At 35.4% G+C, this 21,484-nt stretch overlaps 1 protein-coding gene across 4 annotated transcripts in view; it reads left to right on the top strand.

The window, feature by feature from the left end:
- The window catches only part of BRINP3 (BMP/retinoic acid inducible neural specific 3), a 338,781-nt gene that overhangs the window by 181,616 nt on the left and 135,681 nt on the right, over positions 1 to 21,484 (top strand). The gene's annotated exons all lie outside the window — the stretch shown is intronic.

A 21,484-nucleotide genomic window follows, 5' to 3' on the forward strand; every position in this document is an offset into this window, starting at 1 on the left:
GTATTTTCCCTCAATGTTTTTAAGACACAGTTAAGAAGTACAAATATTTGTTTATAAGTTTCAAGAAGTCAGGCTACACCATAATCTAAAATTAGTAGATAAACCCCATGTGTTCACCACAGTCCTTTGCCCCTGACTCAGCTAAGGTTGACTTTGACAAAACTGAGACAAAGGGAGAATAAGGTACCTTTAATTTTCAAAAGAAATGAAGGGAGAGAAAGAGAGTAGCAGTGCTTTCCAAAACAATAGATGTTTTGACATATTTCTTTGGCAATTTAGATCAACATGTTATTGTGTTTGGCCAATGGCCATTGCAAAACTAACAGACCAAAGAATTGGCCCAGTGTGATAGTGTGATTCTGGACTAAGTTAACAAGAGCAAAATAAAACATAAAGAACATTTCTCAGTTTTTCAAAGGTAACATTTCATAATTAATGTATAAAGCAGTCATTAAATGTATAATTTTATTGCCTTAAGAGGTAAAATTAGTGTGCGTGTACCTTTTTTTTCAGTTAATTAAAAGTTAATATGTCGATATGTTGAGAATGTTAAGAAAAATTAGCCCAAGGTATATCTTTTGTCCAAGATTGTACTAGAGAGAATAAAAGGTGACATGGAAATATCTTTAGCTTAAGGGTTATACACACCATGACCGCCTATCTTCAATATTGCTGGTATTGAGGTTGAGAAAGACATCTGTAGATATACGTTATATGATTATAGTTAGTTGACTTCAGACTGTAAAACTTATATTGAATAATCAAGTGCATAAATAGTATTCATGCTGTAGAGATAAAAATGTAGCCAGATGTTGTAGTTAATTTAAAAATATTGTAAGGTAGGATTGTGTTGTAGGTACTTAGCTTGAGGTTGCTGAGAAGAAATAGGCTTTTTCAGAAATCAATTTCAGTGATATAAACAGTAAGTTCAAGTGTATTTTCTAATAGAAGACATCACTGTTGTACGTGTGTTTATTATACAGCTATTGATTTTTTTTGCTCAGCACCAAGTAGAATTACACAATAGAGTTTTTGTACTCACACTAAGTCAAAAATATTCATTCACAGTTCATGTCAAAACTTAAGGAATATTTATGCATGCTTTTTTCTTCCACAAGAGAAGTTATGTATCCTAAAAGGCACCTGTTTTAGTGGGCAGACTTGTACGCAGGCGTTGTTCGCAGACCCAGATGATACACCGTGTGAGGATAAGGCTTCCTGAAGCTTATAATCTAACTGGGTGGTATAAATAAGCCAGCCCCAAAGGAAAAGTGACTTTTGTAACTGAGTGATCCAAGAACAGCTCTGGGGAAAAGAAAGGAGTAACCTGGAATGTGAGAGAGTGAACAGCCTCACCAGACAATACTCATTATCCATTCATCTTGGAAGTTCTAGAACATGTAATGGAAACGTTTTAAAGGGTGTGTAGAGTGGCTGGGAACAGGAAGGAAAATGGGACTTACATCAGGAAGAGGAAACGGAGGACAGCATGGGAATGACACAGAGATGGGTGGTAAAGACAAAGACACATATTTTGTGCTGTAACCCAGGAGAGAAGGAAATAAGGTATATGTCGCTATCAGCGAGATGGCTAAGAATGTAATCACAGGTACACAGGGAACGTAGGGGTGGGTGGGGGTGGTGGGTAATGGGGACTGGGAAAGAGGGGTGGGTGATCGGAACTTTCTGGATTAAATTTGGACCTGGATAGAGTTCTCACCGAAGCAGTTACAATTTGAAGTGACTAGTAATTATCTGGCCCAGGGTCAGCCGCAGTCTGGGTTATTGTGTGAGCTCTAGGGAAAGACTTGAGCAGATCTACAGGGTCCTTGAATTTCATGGACACTTTTATGCGCCTGAGCATTTTCCTGGGACGAGTATCTTTTATTTTCACTAGTTACCAAATGTGTCGCTACACAGATAAAAGATGTCTCACCTCAATTATAAAACTATAATTGCTTGATGTAAGTTAACAGGATAAAAGGGACGAGGGTAGTGGATGTGTAAGCAGAATCCAAGGGCATTCAGCGACTGAAAGCCTTTATACTTGACTAAATTCAATGCAAAGTGCTTTTTAGTATATTTGAAACCAAGAGATTCACATCTTTACTAAACCTCTGAGGGTTCAACGCATTGCTTTTAAAGATTTGCACTAAGGATAGCAAGAGCCACAATTTCTTTGATGAGATAATACACGTTGTGTTTCAAGTGCCACATAGTGGACATTTCATTTCTTGAACAAAGGTATGATGATGTCCATTGATTCACAGAATTTAGGAGACAGAGTATTACTAAAAAATAAAGTCAAATAAGATCATTATCAGATAACAGCAAAAATATAATTAAATCTGCAAAATCATAGCTGCTAATTATCATGCTAATTCTTGCAAAAACACAAGAGTTGGACAAATACGGTTAACTATGAGCCAGTTTCTAGAAAATGGAATAGAACAAATTGTTGTTTTTATCTCTTATAATTATGGATGTAAATGTAGATTGCAGTTCATTAACACATCTGTAAACAAAAAAAGAATGGCTCAAATGCCCACGTAGCTTAACTAACTGCTATATTCCAATTAATGGCATTTATGTCAAATATTATTTCTCAATATAATTATTAATACAATAACATGTCAATTATAATATCTAGAGTGGTCCATTATTTTCAGAAGATTCAATTCAATTGACTCAAGTTATCTAAAAGATCACACTCACATATTCAGGTTTATTTTGAAACAGTTTTAATATTAAACTTTAATACTGTGTGATTGACAATAATGAAAAATTAAAACATACATTTTGAGGAAATTTAATCTACTGTCTGATGTGGCATATGCATTTTTAAAAATTTCCTTAATACTCTGCATTTTAAAAGTCTGATCGCATGCAGAGAATAAAATTAAATTCTCTTTCAGAAACTATAAAAAACTTCAAAGAGCTAAGTTATTATTTTTCTAAAAAAAAAGTATTTACTATATTTCTGTCATTTTTCTAATGTAGAAAAAATTATTAGAAAGACTTTTAAAATTATGGTGTTTAGAATTTTTTTTCCAACAAATTTAGGAAAAACACAAAACCAATACAATAAAATTAACTTAGAGGTCAATATTCCAGCTAAAAAGTCCATCTTCAAATGATCTTTTAGTGATGTATAGTGTACTTACGTGTTGAAGGTGATGTTCAGAAGAGGCTCCACGAATTTAGAGCTACATTTCTATTTCTACAATTATAAAAATATCTTGAATTAAAATTTCAAAAGCTATTTCTGCAATTAGGCCTGACAGTAATTTTCCAAGAAACATTTTTGATATGCAAATTATTTGACTTGGGGGAATAAAAGTAGCAAAACTTTACAATTAATTTTTTATTTTACTTCTGTATGTTCAAAAGAACTTCCTTTAAGAAAACCCAACATAAGACAATTTACATGTAAAACATTCGTAATAATTAGAAGTTTGCTTTCATATATTAGTTTTATTTTCAGGAAGGACTCTTTAATTTTTAAAAATTAAAAAAATATTTTTATTATTTTTAAAAATTGAAGTACAGTCAGTTACAATGTGTCAATTTCTGGTGTATAGCACAATGTCCCAGTCATACATATACATACATATATTCATTTCCATATTCTTTTTCATTATAGATTACTATAAGATATTGAATATAGTTCCCTGCGCTATACAGAAGAAATTTTTTGAATCTATTTTTATATATAGTGGCTAACATTTGCAAATCTCAATACTCCCACACTCTTTCCTGCATAACTGTAAGATTGTTTATAATGTCTGCAAGTCTATTACTGTTTTGTAGATGAGTTCACAGTGACCTCTTTTGATCTTTTTTTTTTGATTCTGCATATAAGTGATACCATACGGTATTTTTCTTTCTCTTTCTGGTTTACTTCACTTAGAATGATGATCCCTAGGGCCATCCATGTTGATGCAAATAGCATTATTTTATTCTTTTTATGGCTGAGTAGTATTCCATTGTATAATATATATACCACAAGTCCTTTATTCACTCATCTGTCAGTGGACATTTAGGTGGCTGCCGTGTCTTGGCTATTCTGTTTAAAAGATAATTAATTCTTTAAACAAAACCACAATCAGTATATTATGAGATTTATAGCATATATAGAGATAAACATTGTGCCAACAATAGCATAAAGATCAGAAGTGTATTGGAAGAAAAGTTGACCCTTGAACAACATGGGTTTGAACTGCAGGTTCTACTTATAAACAACTTTTTTTTTTTTTTAACAGTAATGCTGCAGTACTACACGCCCCATGATTGGTTGAATTCATTGGTGTAGATCTAAGGAATCAGAGGAACCATGGAGACAGGGGGGTCAACAATGAGTTATCCTTGTATTTTCTACTGTATGAAGGGCTGATGTCCTAAACCCCCCTGCTATTCATGGGTTAACTGTATAAAGGCTTAAGGTTCTTGTATTATCAGTGAAATACTATAACTTAAAGGTAGACTGATCAGGGTCTATACTATGAACCTTGAAGCACCCACTAAAATAACAGTAAAGAGTTAGAGCGAATAGGACAAAAAAAGGTGATATAGTAGAATTATCTTAAAAATTAATTCAAAGGAAGTTAAAAATAAGAAAAAAGGAAGAAATAACAGGGAAATAGGAAGCAACTTCAAGTAGAGAAACTTAAATCTAATAACATGAATAGTCATATTAAATATGAATAGACTACAGAAATAGGCACATTATAAACTATACATCAATAAAAAAAGAAAAATAAAGAAAAATAGTCCAAACTTTCCTATTAAAAGGCACATTTTCACACAGAATTTTATTTTTAGAGCAAGATCCAACTGTATGTTGCCTATAAGAAAATCACTTGAAATTTAAAAGTCATTTCACAATGATAACACTGGTCAATTAATCCAGAGGAAATAAAAATCCTAAATGTGGATATACCTAAGTAGCAGAGCTTCAAAATATGTGAAACAAAAATGATAGGAGAGAAGAATGTAATAGAGAAATCCGTAATCATAGTCAGAGCCTTCTCTCAATCTTTAGCAGAACAAGTAGGCAGGAAACCAGCAAGGGGGTAGTAGATTCAAACAACACTATCATTCAAGCCAAGCAAAGTATTAATAATACAAAGATATCCAGAAAATCCTCAAATATTTAAAAACTAAATAACACATTTTTAAATAGCCCATGGCTCAGAGAAGAAAGCAAAAAGTTCATTAGAAATTATTTTGATCTAAATATAATCATGAAAAATACATCAAAATCTGTCAGATTTCTGGAGGGAGATTTTGCAGCAAACAATGTTTTTATTCTGAAAAAAAAAGTGATAAAAAATGACCAAATATTTCCCCTTAATAAACTAGAGATAAAGAGGAGCAATTAAACCCAAGGTAATCAGGAAAAAGAAAAGTAAAATAAAATGGAAATCAACAGAAATAGAATACAAAACAGAAAACAAAAACAATAGAGAAAAAATAGAACCAACTGCTAATTTATCTTCATGGATTTTTTTAGTGTCTCAATAAAACTGGTAAACATTTAGCTAGAATTATTAGGAATCAAAATGATGAATAAACAAATTCAGGAGCATCAGAAATAGGGTATCAGGAATGAAAGAAGTTAACACCAATACAATTTCTGAGTCAGCTTCCCTTGACTATTGCCTGCCTTGCCCACTGAGTTCACACTTTCTTGCTTTTTTACATATTATTGTTACTGCCAAACATTGTCTGTAAAACAGAAGACACTGAAATAAATAATGTTTCCTCTGAAAATAAGCACGCCCCTTCCTTGTTAGACTTTCATTATGTGTGGCCAAATCAGCCTAATCTGGGATTGTGCTTTCTTGAAAATTCAATTCAATTTATTAACATCTGGCTTAAAACAGTATGAAGACAGCATCCGTAGTTTCCTCTTAGAAGGGCTTCAGATCTGGTCAAGAGTGAGATTCAGAGATTACCGCATTCTTTACAACCCAACTGCCAGCGTTCTGAATCACGGGGGATCTCTTGGGATCCGGCAGAACTGTCTCGGCTTCCCAGTCTTGCCTGGCCTTCTCCACACTGAGGGGCCACTGCCCTCCTTGCTACCCCGTCCCTAGCATCTGGGAGCGCCTGGCGCTCGGTGAGAGCCTGAAATGCTCCAGGGGCGTCTTTCCAGCTCTTCTTCCCACGCTGTGTCCTGTACGTGCTGAGAGCCGCAGCGCCCTGCCGGTTTCTCCCACAGCCTTGTGCGTGGGGGGCGCCTCAGGGAGGATTTCTTTCAGCTCTGCTGTTCTGCACCTGGCCTCCCGTGCGCTGTACCCATGCGCTCCGTGAGGGCTGATGGCAGCAGTTTACTGGGCGGGCGTGTGCTCAGTTCGGTGCTTCCAAGTATTTTAATCCATCTTATCAGCACTGACACAGCCATTAAACATTCTTCCTAGTTTCCCTTTACCTTATCAAAGACAGATTTATCCTCCTCCCTCTCTGCCCGAGCTGAGGGTATCCTGTTCCTTTCCTCCCAGAAAGAGCTAATCATTTTCTAAATTTTAGTTCAGTTACAGCATCCGCTGTACTCTTATAGTTAAACAAACAAACAAACAAACAAACCCTTTGAATTTGAGTTTACCTGACTTACTTTCGGTGTTAGGGTGAGAATGGTGGTCTCTAGTGATTTTCTACATCCTACCTAGAATTGGGAGTCTATTTTAGCCTCTGCTATTTCATTCCTATTTCTCTGTATCCCTTGCTAACTATGTAAATTTGTTCAAAACACTGTATTGGATTACATTAGCTTCTTTTCTCGTATAAGGTCATAGAGACTTCCTGGGGATATTAAGACACTTTAGGTTTTTATTTTGTTCCCTGTTACATTTCTAGCATTATTCCTGTTGAAGTCCAGGAGCTCCAACATTGTATACCTTTAGCCCCCTTGCCTTAAAGACTTTAGAGCCAGATCAGAAGCTCTCGTAGAAACCACCACGACTGAAGTTAAAGTATAAACTCCATTTCAAGATATCATGTAAAAGTGCTAAATGTTCTAAACAGTTCACTCTCGATTAAATTAAATAACTAGCACTCTCCCTCAGGGCAGAGTCTGCTCTTAGAAGCTGAACCCAAGAGAAAATGACAAGATGACACCTTCTCTGTGAGATCTAGCCAAGAGTATTTCAGAAGGAGCAGAGAATGTATAATCCCATCCTTCAATATCACTAATCACGTGGTTTTTTTATCCTTGATGGAAGATACTGAATGTGGGAGGGAGCTGGGCAAAGAGAGGGCATCAGGGGTACCCTGGATAATTTCTGTCAGTGAGATATTAGGCAACGTAAACTGCAGTTTCTCCTCTTAGTAACATCCAGGGCATCTTTCTTAGATTGAATATAACCAGTGCCTCAAGATTTCCAAAGTAACTCTCTATACATTGTGATTACTGTTACTATATTGCTATATAGTAAGTCTGTTTTATTGCCTAGTAAGTTACCTCCTTTATAAAAAGCAATTAGATGGCATTTTCAACAATATAATACACGTCGATCACAGTCACCCTGCCTTCACCAGGAAAACAAGACTGTCTTGGTTTTATTTTGTTTCAATACAGCTGTTGATATTAGATTGCTGAATTTATGCAAATCTTTGTCATTTAACCTTTATTTAGAGATGGGAGGCAAGGCTCAATAGCATTGTGTCAGAGATCATGTCTTTCTTCCAGAACCCCGAGTTAGAGTGTGAGAAACAATGATCTGGAACAAAGACTCTCAAGAGCAATGCTTTAAATCAAGACTCTTGAACTCCACTTCTTCCCACATATAAATTAAACTCGCAGTTTCCAGAGGAGTATAAAAGAGCAGGTGTCAAGTGATGTCCTCCGTAGAGGGTTCTTCTGTTTCACTAAACCCGTGATGCTTGCACACCAGTATTGAATAGACTGGTTACTCTGGCAAGTATTACCAGAAAAGCAAGATAGATATAAAAACCACCTAGAGGATATATATATATATATATATGCCCTTCCCTCCTGTCTGTGTGTGTGTGTGTGTGTGTGTGTGTGTGCGTGTGCATGCACACGTGTGTATGTGTTTAACCGGCAGTATTTATTAAGGGAACCCTGAAACCTTAACTGATCCTCTCCAATATTCCAGTTTCCCTCCATCTAATCAAGCCAACCTGATCTACAAAACCCAAATTTCCCAAGAATATAGAAATAAAAATCAATGTGTACATATTAATATTCCTGCAAAAGTTAAAAAACATTTAAAAGTACAGTAGAAAGGAAAAATAGAAATAATTTTCATAAGGCTAGGTCAAATATTTTGTTCATTTCACAAAAAGAACCTTTATTTCTTATGTATTTTTGTTTTCAAAGGAGTGTATGAATATTTCTACTATGGTCACATTTTGGAAATACAGGCAGTAACTGAACGTCCCAATTAAGTGTGTCCAATTGAAAAGCTACAACTATATTATAATTCCATGTGGTATGAGCTGATGTGAACTGACATTTAATGTTCATTTAAAAAATAGCTTTATTGAGATATAATTCATATAACATGGAATTTACACATTTAAAGTGTCCAATTCAGAGTTTTTTAGTATAGTCACAGATACGTACAAACATTGTCACAGTAAAATTAAAACATTTCATCACCTTAAAAAAACCCAAAACACTTCTGCTATAATTCCCCTATCATCCACCCATCTGAATTCAGCTCTAAGTAACCACTAATCTATTTCTGTCTCTGTAGATGCCCCTATCCTGAATTTTCATATGAATAGTATTATATAATATGTAGTCTTTTGTAACTATCCTCTTTCACGTGGCATACTGTTTTCAAGATTCATCTAAGTTGTTGCACAATTTAGTACTTTGTTTCCTTTTTATGGCTGAATAATATTCCATTATATGAATATAAGATGTGGTTTACCCATTCAAATAACTGATGGACATTTGGGTTGTTTTCACTTTTTTACTGTTATTACTAATGTTGCTATAAACATTTGTGTCTGAGTTTTTGTGTGGACGTACGTTTGGATTTATCTTGTATATATACCTAGGAGCCAAATTGCTAATTCATGTTGTAGCACTAACTAAGGAACTTCTAGACTGTTTTCAAAGCTGCTGCACCATTTTACAATAATGTGTGAGAATTCTGATTTCTACACTACCTTGCCAGTACTTATTATCTGACTCTTTGATTCTAGCCATAATAGTGTGTGTGAAGTGACACCTCTTTGTGGATTTGATTTGCATTTTCCAGATGACAGCACTGAGCATCTTTCATGTGTCTACTGGTCATTTGGGTATCTTCCTTATAGAAATGTCTACTTGGATCCTTTGCCCATTTCTTAATTGGATGTTTTCTTTTTTACAATGAGTTGTAAGAGCTCTCGATGTATTCTAGATACAATTCCCGTATTAGTTACATAATTTGCAAATATTTCCCCTCACTCTCTAGGTGGTCTTTTCACTTTCTTGGTGATGTTCTTTGAAGCACAAAAATTTCTTAATTTTCAGTGAATCCAGTTTATCTATTCTTTTTTCTTTTGTTGCTTGTCCTTTTGACTTTATATCTAAAAATCCTTTGTAAAACCCAAGGTCTAAAAAATTTACTTGTATTTTTTCTGAGGTAAGAGTCCAACTTCATTCTTTTTATGTGGCTATCCAGTTGTTCCAGCACCATGATTTGAAAACTGCTTTTTCCCTATTGAATGGTCTTGGCATCCTAGTTAAAAATTAGTTGATCATAGATGTATGGGTTTATTTCAAGACTCTCAATTCTATTTCATGGATCTATATGTTTATCCTTTTGCCAGAACCACACAGTGTCTTAATTATGATGGCTGTGTGGTAATTTTTGATATAAAGAAGTATGAGGGTGCTTACTTGTCCTTTTTATTGCTGATTTGACAATTCTGAGTCCCAATTTCTTTCAACAAGATTTCAACAGGAGTACAAGTCTGAACTTATTTTGTAAAATTTATTTCTAATATTTTTTTGATGCTAATATGAATTAAATTTTTTCAATTTTTTTTACATTCTTTATTGAAATATAGTCAGTTTATAATGTGTCAGTTTCTGGTGCACAGCATAATGTTTTTAGTCATACATATACATACATGTATTCATTTTCATTATAGGTTACTACAAGATATTGAATATAGTTCCCTGTGCTTTACAGTAGAATCTTGTTGTTTATCTATTTTACGTATAGTAATTAGTATCTGCAAATTTTGAACTCCTAATTTATCCCTTCCCACCCCCTTTGCTCCTGGTAACTATATGTTTGCTCTCTATGTCTGTGAATCTGTTTCTGTTTTGTAAGTAAGTTCACTTTTTTTTTTTAGATTCCAGATGTAAGTGATATCACATGGTATTTTTCTTTCTCTTTCTGGCTTGCTTCACGTAGAATGATGCTCTCCAGGTCCATTCATGTTGCTGCAAATGACATTATTTTATTTTTGTTTATGGCTGAGTAGTATTCTATTGTATATATATACCACAACTTCTTTATTCAGTCATCTGTCAATGGACATTTAGTTTATTTTCATGTCTTGGTTACCATAAATAGTGCTGCTGTAAATATTAGGGTGCAAATATCTTTTCCAATTATAGTTTTCTCTGGATATATGCCCAGGAGTGGGATTGCTAGATCATATGATAGGTCTATTTTGGTTTTTTAGGGAACCTCTGTACTGTCTTCTATAGTGGCTGCAGCAGTTTACATTCCTATCAACAGTGTAGGAGAGTTCCTTTTTTTGCACACCCTCTCCAGCATTTATTATTTGTATACTTTTTATTGATGTTCATCCTGACTGGTGTGAGGCGATACCTCATTGTAGTTTCTCTTACAATTAGTGATGCTGAGCATCTCTTCATGTGCCTGTTGGCCATCTAGATGTCTTCTTTGGAGAGATGTCTATTTAGGTCTTCTGCCCATTTTTTTTTTAAATTGTGTTGCTTTTATATATATATAAAGCTGTATGCTCTTTGTATATTTTAGGAATGAGTTCCTTGTCAGTTGCATCATTTGCAAATATTTTCTCCCATTCTGTAGGTTGTCTTTTTGTTTTGTTGATGGTATCCTTAGCTGTGCAAAAGCTTTTAAGTTTAATTAGGTCCCATTTGTTTATATTTGCTTTTGTTTTTATTACTGTAGGAGCTGGTTTGAAAAAAATATTGCTTTGATTTATGACAAAGAGTGTTCTGCTTATGTTTTCCTCTTGGAGCTTTACATATACAGTCCTATATTTAGGTCTTTAATCCATTTCAAGTCATTTTTGTAAATGCTGTTAGAGAATGTTCTAATTTCATTCTTTCGTAAGTAGCTCTCCAGTTTTCCCAGCACCATTTATTGAAGAGACTGTCTTTTCTCCATTGTATATTCTAGCCTCCTTTGTCGTAAATTAATTAACTCTAAGTGCATGGACTTCCCTAATCTTAAAACCTTTTCAGTTATAAAGACTTTCAACCAAATGCTAGGGAGAAAAACATACTTTTCTAGGTCTAGATAGTAAGTCAAAATCTAGACTCTTTTCTAACAATATCAGTAAAGCAATCTTTGGGAATGAAGGAGAAGAAGGAAAGGAAGGAAAGAAACAGCAAAAAAATATGTATATATATATATATTGATGCATTTACAAAATATGCCCACTGTGAATATAGAGGATGCCTTTTGCTGGGCAGTTAGGAATAATGGACAAATTACATTAATTGAAATTTCAATTCTACTTATAATATGGAGAATTCTATTCAATTCTATTTATAACCAGAAAACAGGTAGGGTGTTTTTCAAGTTATAACACAATTTTAATTGAACAGAATTGTATGCATTGCTTGTTGTATTTATAGAAAAGTAAATGGCAAGAATCAGGGTTAAAATAATGATAAAATCAAAATGGGAGCGTGGAATCAGCAAGGATCATAATGTGTGGAAGAATTTAACAAATTATCGGAAACTTTTTTGACTTTGGCAACCCCCGATTTAAGACTAAAATGCACATAGTTACAGATCTCTTCAGAAACGTACTGGCCTTGGAGAATATGCACAAAACCTGGTCAGAAATAATTTTGTTGGTTTTTCAGGTTTTTTTTTTTTTTCATGACCCACCAAGATTTTCAACAGTGAATTCCTAGGTTTTAAAATTAATTTCACTGCTCATGTGTTTCTTTCGTATTGGACTTTTTTCCTACACGATTTTAAACTGATTCAGTTTACTCATGTCTCAAATGTCGCCCTATTCAGTATCATTCATTTAGTCCTTTAAAAAAATGTATAAATTCATTCAATAAGCCACTCACTCACTCTTTTTTACAAACACTGAACAATATGAATTCTTGAACCCGAATGCCTGAGCGTAGATCCCAGCTCCACTGATCCTGAGCCATGACACCTAGATACAATGATGCACTCAACTTCTCCTTGACTTAAGTTCATTGTCCCTAGAGTGAGGATCATGTAGATTCGTTATGAAGGTCAAATGAGTTAATATTTGAAAGGCTCTTAGAACAATGCCCAGCATGTAAAAGTGCTATAAAGTGTTAGCTGTAATTATTTAATATATAGTTATTGAGCTCATGTTATATTCCAAGAAGTAGCTTATTTATCTTCTGATCTCTCCAACCCAGAGCTCAGTACAAGATAGGAGCTCAGTAAGTGCTAACTGGAATTAAATGAACCTAACCCAGCGCGAGCAACATTGATGATGTTCTAGCAATCAGAAACTGCAGCAACCTCGGAGTTTCTGATTGCTAGAATTGGGTAAGTGGCTGCACCTATAGCACGGATGCTGAAAGAGATTTGAGAGTTTTCACGGGAACCCCCAGTAGGCTTTCATCTTTTAACATCCTCATGTATCTTCTGTCTTCGAGTAGCAGAATAACAGCTCTTCTAACAAGCAGAAAGAAAACTCAAAACCTCTTTTGGAAATATTTTTATTTTTAAATAAGAACACACAATTGTTCTTTTCCTTCGTAATGACCCTGTACGTTCCATTTCCTGAACTTCAGAGCATCAAGATCACAGCCCAGCGAAAGGAGGAAATCCCATCAGTGAAAACTAACACGTACAACTCTTTGGTAGAATCTCTTCATCTTTGAAATGCTTGCAGCACTAAGCATGGAACGCAGGCAGTACTGTACTTGGTGACTGACACTAAACGAATCCTTGTTGAATGTATTTTGTTGAATTTGTGAAAGACAGGTGCCAGTAATAAAGGTACTGAGAAGAAAAGAAAAATTGTCTTCCTAACAAGGTAGACTGTCTCTCTGTTGAATCCTTTATACCGTATAGCTGATTACTTTTGTATAGACTTGTGTTCTCTCATCCATTGAGTGAGTAGGAATTCAATTTTTTCAAAAGTATCTTTTTATTAATCATTAGTGTCTGAATTCAAAGAAAACCTACATTGATTTTCTTACGTTTCATAACAGCTCTGGGAAGTAAAGTAAGAATCTGTTAGTTGGGATGCGAATGTGTATGCATGGTTTATGAACTATCCTGGGTTTTTTAATTTATTTATTTTTAATTAATGATATATTTTTAGAGAAGTTTTAGGTTTACAATGAAATTAAGAGGAACAGCTGTTTCTCATATACTCCCTGTCTCCACAAGTGCATCACCTCTTCTAATATCAACATCCCCCAGCAGGTGTTACATTTGTTACAACTGGTGAACCTTCGTTGAGACATCATGACCCAAAGTCCACAGCTTACATTACGGTTCACTTTTGGTGTTGGACATTCTATGGGTTTGGATGAATGTATAATGACCTGTATCTACTGTCATGGTATCATACACCAATATTTTCACTTCCCCAAAAATTAGCTGTGCTCAGCTAATTCATCCCTTTCCTCCTCCTGCACTGGCAACCACTGATCATGTTACTGTCTCCATATTTTTTTTTAAAAAGATAACAAATATCATATTAAGGTAAATGACAGAGAAAGAAGTTTACATTTGACCTCTTCCATATTGTTTTAAATTTGGTTCGTCTACCTGTCAACAAATGATAACCCATCATTGTTAGACATTATATGTTTCTTTCAGTTTTCTCTATTGAATGCCTGGGGATAGAGTTAAATAATTGAAAGAGAAATAGCCTCTTATTTGCCTTTTATCTATATGTTTGTACATGCTCCCTGTTTCAGTATGTCCCATAATGTCAGAAAAAGTCAAAAGAATAGAGCAAGGAAGAGCTCAGATTCTGGGGTCACACACCCCTGGCTGGAGTCCCAGTTCCACTGTGTACTGACTGTGTGATCCTGCTCAAGTGAACTATCCTCTCTATCAGTTAATCATCTGTAAAAGGGAGATAATAATAGCACTTATGGGTTGTCTGGCTGTCAGGCATGTTTGAAGAGTTAATATTTTTAAGGCACTTAGAACAGAGCCAGCACATATTAAATGCTATATGAATGTTAGCTTTATTAACCATGGCCATGATGACAAATACAAGGTGAAGCAGATAAACAGAGGACCCAGAAACAAATTCTAATAGTGAAAAACAATTTGAAAAAGAGAAGAACTAAGTCAGCATCCCCTTACCCTTTTCAAAAGAAGTTGATTATTAAAGAGGGAAACCAATCAAGGAGTAGATGCAGGCAGATGACTGATTAGAACTAAGCGACAATGCGAGTCCATTAATTGGAATTTATGAAAACTCACTAAACGTGAGAGGGAATCTGGGACTTTCTGATGAATTTATGTATTTCCACTCCAAATCATTCAGGCTGTTGGGAAACAGTGCTTTGTAGACTATTCCAAAATTCTCCTTTCCAAATTTCAGGGAATAAGCAGAATTTTAGAGGTTGCAAATCTAGACAACCTTCTTTTCATATGAGGTCAAGTTCAAATTTTGCCTAGTTTGTTATCATTCATAATGGATAATGAGATTATTAGATCTAGTTGTTCTTGACTTGCCTTTTATCTTTATAACAAAGCAATTGTTTTTTATGACTAAAGGAGATAAGAGAAAATTTGACACCCTCCCTCTTAAATTATAGCAATTTTTAGCTGGTTGAGAAAATGAGAAACCCTAGGAAAGATCATCTTCAAAATAAACCTTTTCTTACGTGAACAAAAACTTAAATATTTGTAGTTTTATAGAAAAGTTAAAGGTATGAAGTATGGTATAAGAGAATAAATGACCTATATAGCAGTTTCTATCAGTTTAACTCAATGTAAGGAGGGCATTGCTAATGAATAATTGTGCATTTGAGATGCATTTTTATTAGAAGAAGTATTGGCATATAAGACCTCATGTCAAAGAAAGCCATCTGTTTTATGTATTTTGTGTTTTATCAACAATTGACACTATGTTGATGACTCCTAAATATGTACTGGAATTCCTATCTCCATTTTTCTTTTTCTTTTTTTTTTTTACTATCAAATATTGTAGTCAGTGCCTACATACGTATAAAACTAGAAGTCTCTGAAATGACTTACACCCAGGGACTGGTGCGGATATCAACAATGGTTTGATTCTCACACTGGTTTTTCCCATTTGCTTCGTGTAGTCTAACTAAAGTACATCCCAGGCTTCTTCCACCTGTTCTTGTGACTGACGTTTTCAGACAGTGCCACCGGGCAGCAAACTGACAACATCGCAGAACCCAGACCAGTTGCAGGGGCCCGATGGGAACACCGTGAAGACACGTCAGATGGAAGTGAGACCTGGGGGCTTCCCGCAGTTCTTCCAGGCAGTCCAGAGACCATCCTGGAGGATAAAACCAGCTCTGAAAGCAAAGTAGCAGCCATCGTGCCTGAGAACCCACCGTCCCCTCTAACTCTTGCCGTCACCTAAATGTTTTCCTCTGTTTATAGCAATTTTTAATCAAATTCTAAATGATTCCCAATGAATCCTTTGTGTGCTGGTCTCTCTCTTTGTTCTCTGTACTGAATCAGCCAGTGAATTCTGCAGATTTCTCTGGTTTCCGTTCTTTCCTTTCCAGTCATGATAGGAATCTGGCTGAGCCACTTCCTACTGTAAAGCTTTCCCTGCTATTCTCCCTGACTTCATCTTATTACCTTTCTCATGCAGCCTGCGCACACTCTCAAGATAAATTCTCCACAATATCTTCCTGAACCAAAACCATAAAGTTGTTCGGCACTTGGAGGATTTCTTATTTCCTGTTCCGTCTAATGCCCCATGGAGAGGAGTCTCTAGAATCGAGTGATGCGGTGCCTCTGACCCTTTCCTGTTGAACCATTTCATCATTGACTTAAGTAAGGATATAAAGGACAGGCTGATCCAATTGGCGGAAATTGGAAGGGAAATGAATAGGCATCTGAAACCATGTCAGTAAGCTGGAGGACAGCTGATGCAAAACTACAGCATGTCATTGATATAAATGTAACGTTAAGGAAACATATTGCATTTTTTCCTTTAACATTCTAAACACTTAATATGCTATTCTTCCACCTTCAAACTTTAACATTTTTGGCCCAGGGAATTAAAGAAGACTAAGCTAGGTTTAAAAAGGAATTTGCAATGTGATCTATAATACCAAATTTACTCTATGCCACTTGATAATGGATATTTTCCGCATTCACACTGCTTAAGAGGAGCTCAGAGTTTAAGTGATTGAAACTCACTAGAGAATGTTCTGGGCAAAGAATTTATATTTCAGATCACTGCATTTCCCTCCAGCTGGACTGTAAAAGGCTGAGGTTAAATTACTTTTACATTCTAAAGTGCACTTTAAAGTGCATTAACTTCCTAACATTTCTGCCCTGAAATGCTACACTAATTTGATATTTGTCGTGTATTCTTTTTCTATCTAAACTAGACAGAAATCCGAGTTGACTTTAATTGTATTTTCTTTACTTTTAAACTACAGTCTTCTATTAGCAATCTTTGGGCACATAAATGGAAATTTTTGTCATCTTCAGAATGATTAGATATTTTCTTTTAAATTTAGAGGTTTCTTGGAGAAATATAATAATCCTGTCAAGTTTAAGATATATAGCATTAGTCACTTGTGACTTATGTAAGTAGAAAAGGTTGGAGCCTATTTTAGTTACATGCATGAAGAATGTACTCTCACCTTCACATAACTCAAAAATGGCTAAAGGAATTTCGTTCAAACTCTCAAACAAGTTCACCTTTGGTCCAAGATAAAGTTTGAAAAATCTCATCGAAAATGGAATCATGCCAGGAGAAAATTAATGATCTAAAAGGGAGCAAAATTTTTAAATTATTTCTTTTATTTTTTAATTAATACATACAGTTTTTACTTACTTTAAAACATTTCACTTTTCTTGATACTTATTTTGATAGAAGTCAGTTGCTAGTTTTTAAATTTGAAGCATCTAACAGTTAACTTTTTATTTTAATATGATTAGTTAAAACACTTAATTTCTATTAGTTGAATTAATAGATTTATAAATTAAAGCAAAACATGTACATAATATATGATCCTGTAATTGCTAGATGTAATGTTCAGTGCCCTATATCAGTGTAAGGTTACAAATTATCCAATTAACTGGCTTATTTGGTGAAGGTTTATTTAGTTTCTGTGATGTACACAACACTACTAGGTATTAGGTCTAAATAAATAAAAATGATATGATTTTTAGCCTTGAAGTATTTAGTCTCATGAGGTAGATATCTGGACAGAGAAAGACAACATTGCAAAAATAAATTTACTCCAAGGACACTCATTGATTCTTGTCTGAAAGAGTTGATACGAATGCTCAAAAATATCTGATCCAGGTCTTGAAGGATAAATAGCATGGGAATATCGTGGAGAGGAAAGTTCAGGCAGAAGACAAAGGCTTTAAAATGTGAAGGACTGTGGCATGCTAAAGAATTGTGGAGAGTTTCAGTGTCTTTGAATAACTGTGACTGATTTGTGAAGAACAGTGTTTACCAAGGTTATAATAACGTAAGTTGAGTTGTTTCTTCCCCTAGTTCTTTACCCAGGACTTTAGCATACCCTTTGCCAAATGAGTTTGTAGTTTCTCTGATGATACGTGGGGAACATTTTTCTGCTCCTTGAATGTTGGCCTTGGTCACGTGATTTTGGCCCATGGAATGTTAGTGGACAGGACACACAGGCTTGACATGTATCCTTGTGGTTAAGTGTCTGTTCTTGTGCTTCCATCATTGTCCTGTGAGAGACTTTCTCCAGAAAATCACTGTCTCTTTAGCCTGGGGCCTGGAATGAACTCTTGTAGAGCAGACCTGAGTCCACCGCCCAGCCAGGAGCCTGCGCTCAGTGTGAGCCTAGCCAGGCAGTTGTAAAAGACACACAAACCACTAACAGAAATCAAAATAGAGCAGTGATTGCACCAGCTAGTTGCTTGTGGAACTACTTCAAGGTAGTTAGAAAAATATGTGAAGAAAGCAAGAAGCCATCTGGGGTTCTGTAGCCATCTTTTGACATGTCAGTAATTTTGTTGTTTCCGTTGTTGTATGGGAAATTTATCAACATGTTAACTCAGAAACTATACTGGAGAGCTTATTAGATTAGAAAAGGCTAATGACCCATACCTAGTTCAGGATGTTATTGCAGTAAATAATGGAAGAGTAGGTAAAGGGCTTAACTCGTGTAGGAGCAGGAGAGACACATACGGGTCTGGGAAATTAGAATTTACATTATTGCATACTAGCCAGTGTAAGGCATGGGGGAAGAAGCTGGAAAAGATGAAAGTATTATATATACATCTATCTATCTATCTATCTGTCTATCTATCTATCTATCTATCTTTGGATGTCTTATACCTTTCTTAGAAAGTCTTATATATGAGTATTCTTGTATATCCAATGCAATTCCTATGGGTAGTTATCTAGGTAGTTCAACTATCAGATCTGTCAGCAAGGGAAAATACAATTCTGACATTTAGGAACTTTGCCACATTGTTAACAGACACTTGAATAGTACATCAGAGGTACACTCTGGAGTATTTAGTTCCTGTTTTATATAACAAGAATCTGTATTTGTATAGACCTTAACTATTTCATCATATATTACATATAATATGTATAATATATAGTAATATGTAATATACTGGGTGTTATATATAATTTATTTTCCCCTAGGTAATGCAGGCATAGTGTTATCGTCATCTATGAGAAAGATGTTGTGAAGGTTCGACAACTTCATACTTGAAGTAACACAGGTCGCAAGTGACAAAGCTGGAAAGAGAAACCGATTCCCCATCTGCAGTCTTTTTTCCCCTTTTCTGGCAACCCGATAGCTTCATTCTCTGTGCTTGAAAATTTTATCAGAACAACAGGGCTAAGCGTAATACGAATATTTTCTTTACGAACGTGGTGGGTTTTAGTGTTTCGTGAGGCGCAAGGTCACCAGGTTATACGTCTAAAGAGCACCCCCAGAGGTTCAGAGTTCCTGCGCCAGGAGCCTCGGAACCGGGGTGACTCCGTTGCCTGTGGTTTTGAGGCTGCGTTCAGGAATGCTTTCTGCCAGCGAAGCTCCGTGAAGTCCCAGAGGTACCACCGAGGTCCAGAGGTCCCTTTCCCTTTGACACCATGATTTCTGAAGGAAATAAATAGTCAGGAAGAAATAATAGAATGGAGATAAGGATTTGGGACAAAGTAATAGAAGAGGAAGATAAAGATTGCAGTGAGAGTGCGCTTTGGATTTTTATTATTTTACTTCTAAATTTATTCTGGGTAATACACAAACACATACTTTAAAAATGACTGGCTTTTTGTCCTTTCCAATTAATACTTCCATTAATTTTTTATGATAAAGAAGTATCTTAACTATAATCCTCAGTCTATGCTTCAACTAAAAATGGGGGAGAGCAGCACTGAAGGATATGATTACAGTATTGCTGACATATTTGTCCAATTATTGCTTTTTTTCTGGTTCTTAGAACTTTAATAACACATATGTAATTTATGTGGATTATAGCATTCCACTTTCTCTTATACAATTCTTTTCTTATTCATTTGAAATCATCTTAGTGCTGACTTTTAGTGATAATCAGTTCATAAAGAATTTGGACTCATCCTTTTTTTTTCTTTGTGAGCAAAGCCAATTTATTTTTTGGAAAAAAGAGAAATGACAGCAGAATAGGTTTGTAATGGCCAGTTGAAACAAGAAATCCACTCTGTCTCTCTAATTACGCCCCAGTCTGCTGAGTTTTAGTCTGGTGTGCTTATCAGTTCTCTGGGCACCTGTTTAATTGGGTGACAAATGTGAGAGTATAACATTCTCTGTATGAAAGTTTAGCGAGTCTGCACACAGGCATTAGTTGTCCTATTATAATAAGATAACTGAAGTCAAAAGCTTTGGATATGCTTAAGGAATTCAGAAATATTCAATACTGCTGAAACTTCAAAAGACCCTAATAGAAAGTTTTACATTTCTAATCAGAAGCAATAAGAAATGTTTTAATAAGTAATTCAGAACAGTAATAGTAAATATGGAATTTCAGAGGAGTAATTAAAAATTTTTGGTGACAGTATTTTTTGAAATGAAGTAGTGGGAGCTATGGGAAATGCTATCATGCACCGACTGACTGCTACATTGAAGGAGAAAATTAAAAATAATACAATGAAAAATCATTTTATTAAATTTGGGACACAAAATAAGCCTATTCTATAGGCTATGCCCTGCTTCAGGATCCTAGTGTAGCAGAGGGTTTTGTGGCTGGCGTTCTGACAGTGACAGATTGTCCCGCGGTGAGCTTTGTGTGCACTTCCAGCCATGATGGACTGGCAGCACCCTTAATTCAGCTGCCACCGACCTCTAATATGGTGATGGGTGCTTTGCCTCCAGCACTTGACATTTGCATCTGCATATTTTTAGCTACTTTGTCCAAAGGAAGCAAAATAGATCATTCCGTGTGTAAGTGTCTGTCTCACCTGGAGCATCAGCTCGCAGTTAATGGCTTGGCTGAGACTCCGGGTGAGTACCAATTGGGCACATGGGGTAGGTTTAGAAAGATACCGATAAAATCAATGATACGACAGGGGTTTGTAAGTGAATGTTACCCTTTGCTCCCTTGTCCTGGCAGCAGATTTCATTTGTGAACTTAGGGGCATTTTCCCAGCTGTAGGTTAGAGTCTATAAACATCTTTGGTATATTCAGTCCAACTGCTTCTTTGCTTAGTCCAGCAAAGAAGAGAGAAAACACATCAAGAGAGAGGAATCACTTGGAGTGTTTGGATCAAGATGTACGGAAATTATTTGGGAAATGAATAAGAAAAACCACAGGAAACAGCCCGTGCATGTTCTTTGCAATTACAGATCAGTCTCCAAGGGAGAGGCAATATGGGCTGGAGACTCTTCTCAGTCCGTTTCTTCAATGATTTTGTTAAATTAAATGTAGCTTTTTGTGTAACTCCTAGTTTTGAATTTTCACTTACATAGGATAGCTGACAGCATCGTTGTTGAAAATGATTACAGAACACTATTAATTTTATATGATGATTTACACAAACTCCAAAAAATTAGTATTTGTATTTTGAAATTGTCATTGCGTTTTAAAGTTCATGATAATTTTAAGTAGCTTTAATAGCTAAAAGGCAATGA

Source organism: Camelus bactrianus, chromosome 23 (genome assembly GCF_048773025.1).
Source record: "Camelus bactrianus isolate YW-2024 breed Bactrian camel chromosome 23, ASM4877302v1, whole genome shotgun sequence".
Taxonomy (NCBI): domain Eukaryota; kingdom Metazoa; phylum Chordata; class Mammalia; order Artiodactyla; family Camelidae; genus Camelus; species Camelus bactrianus.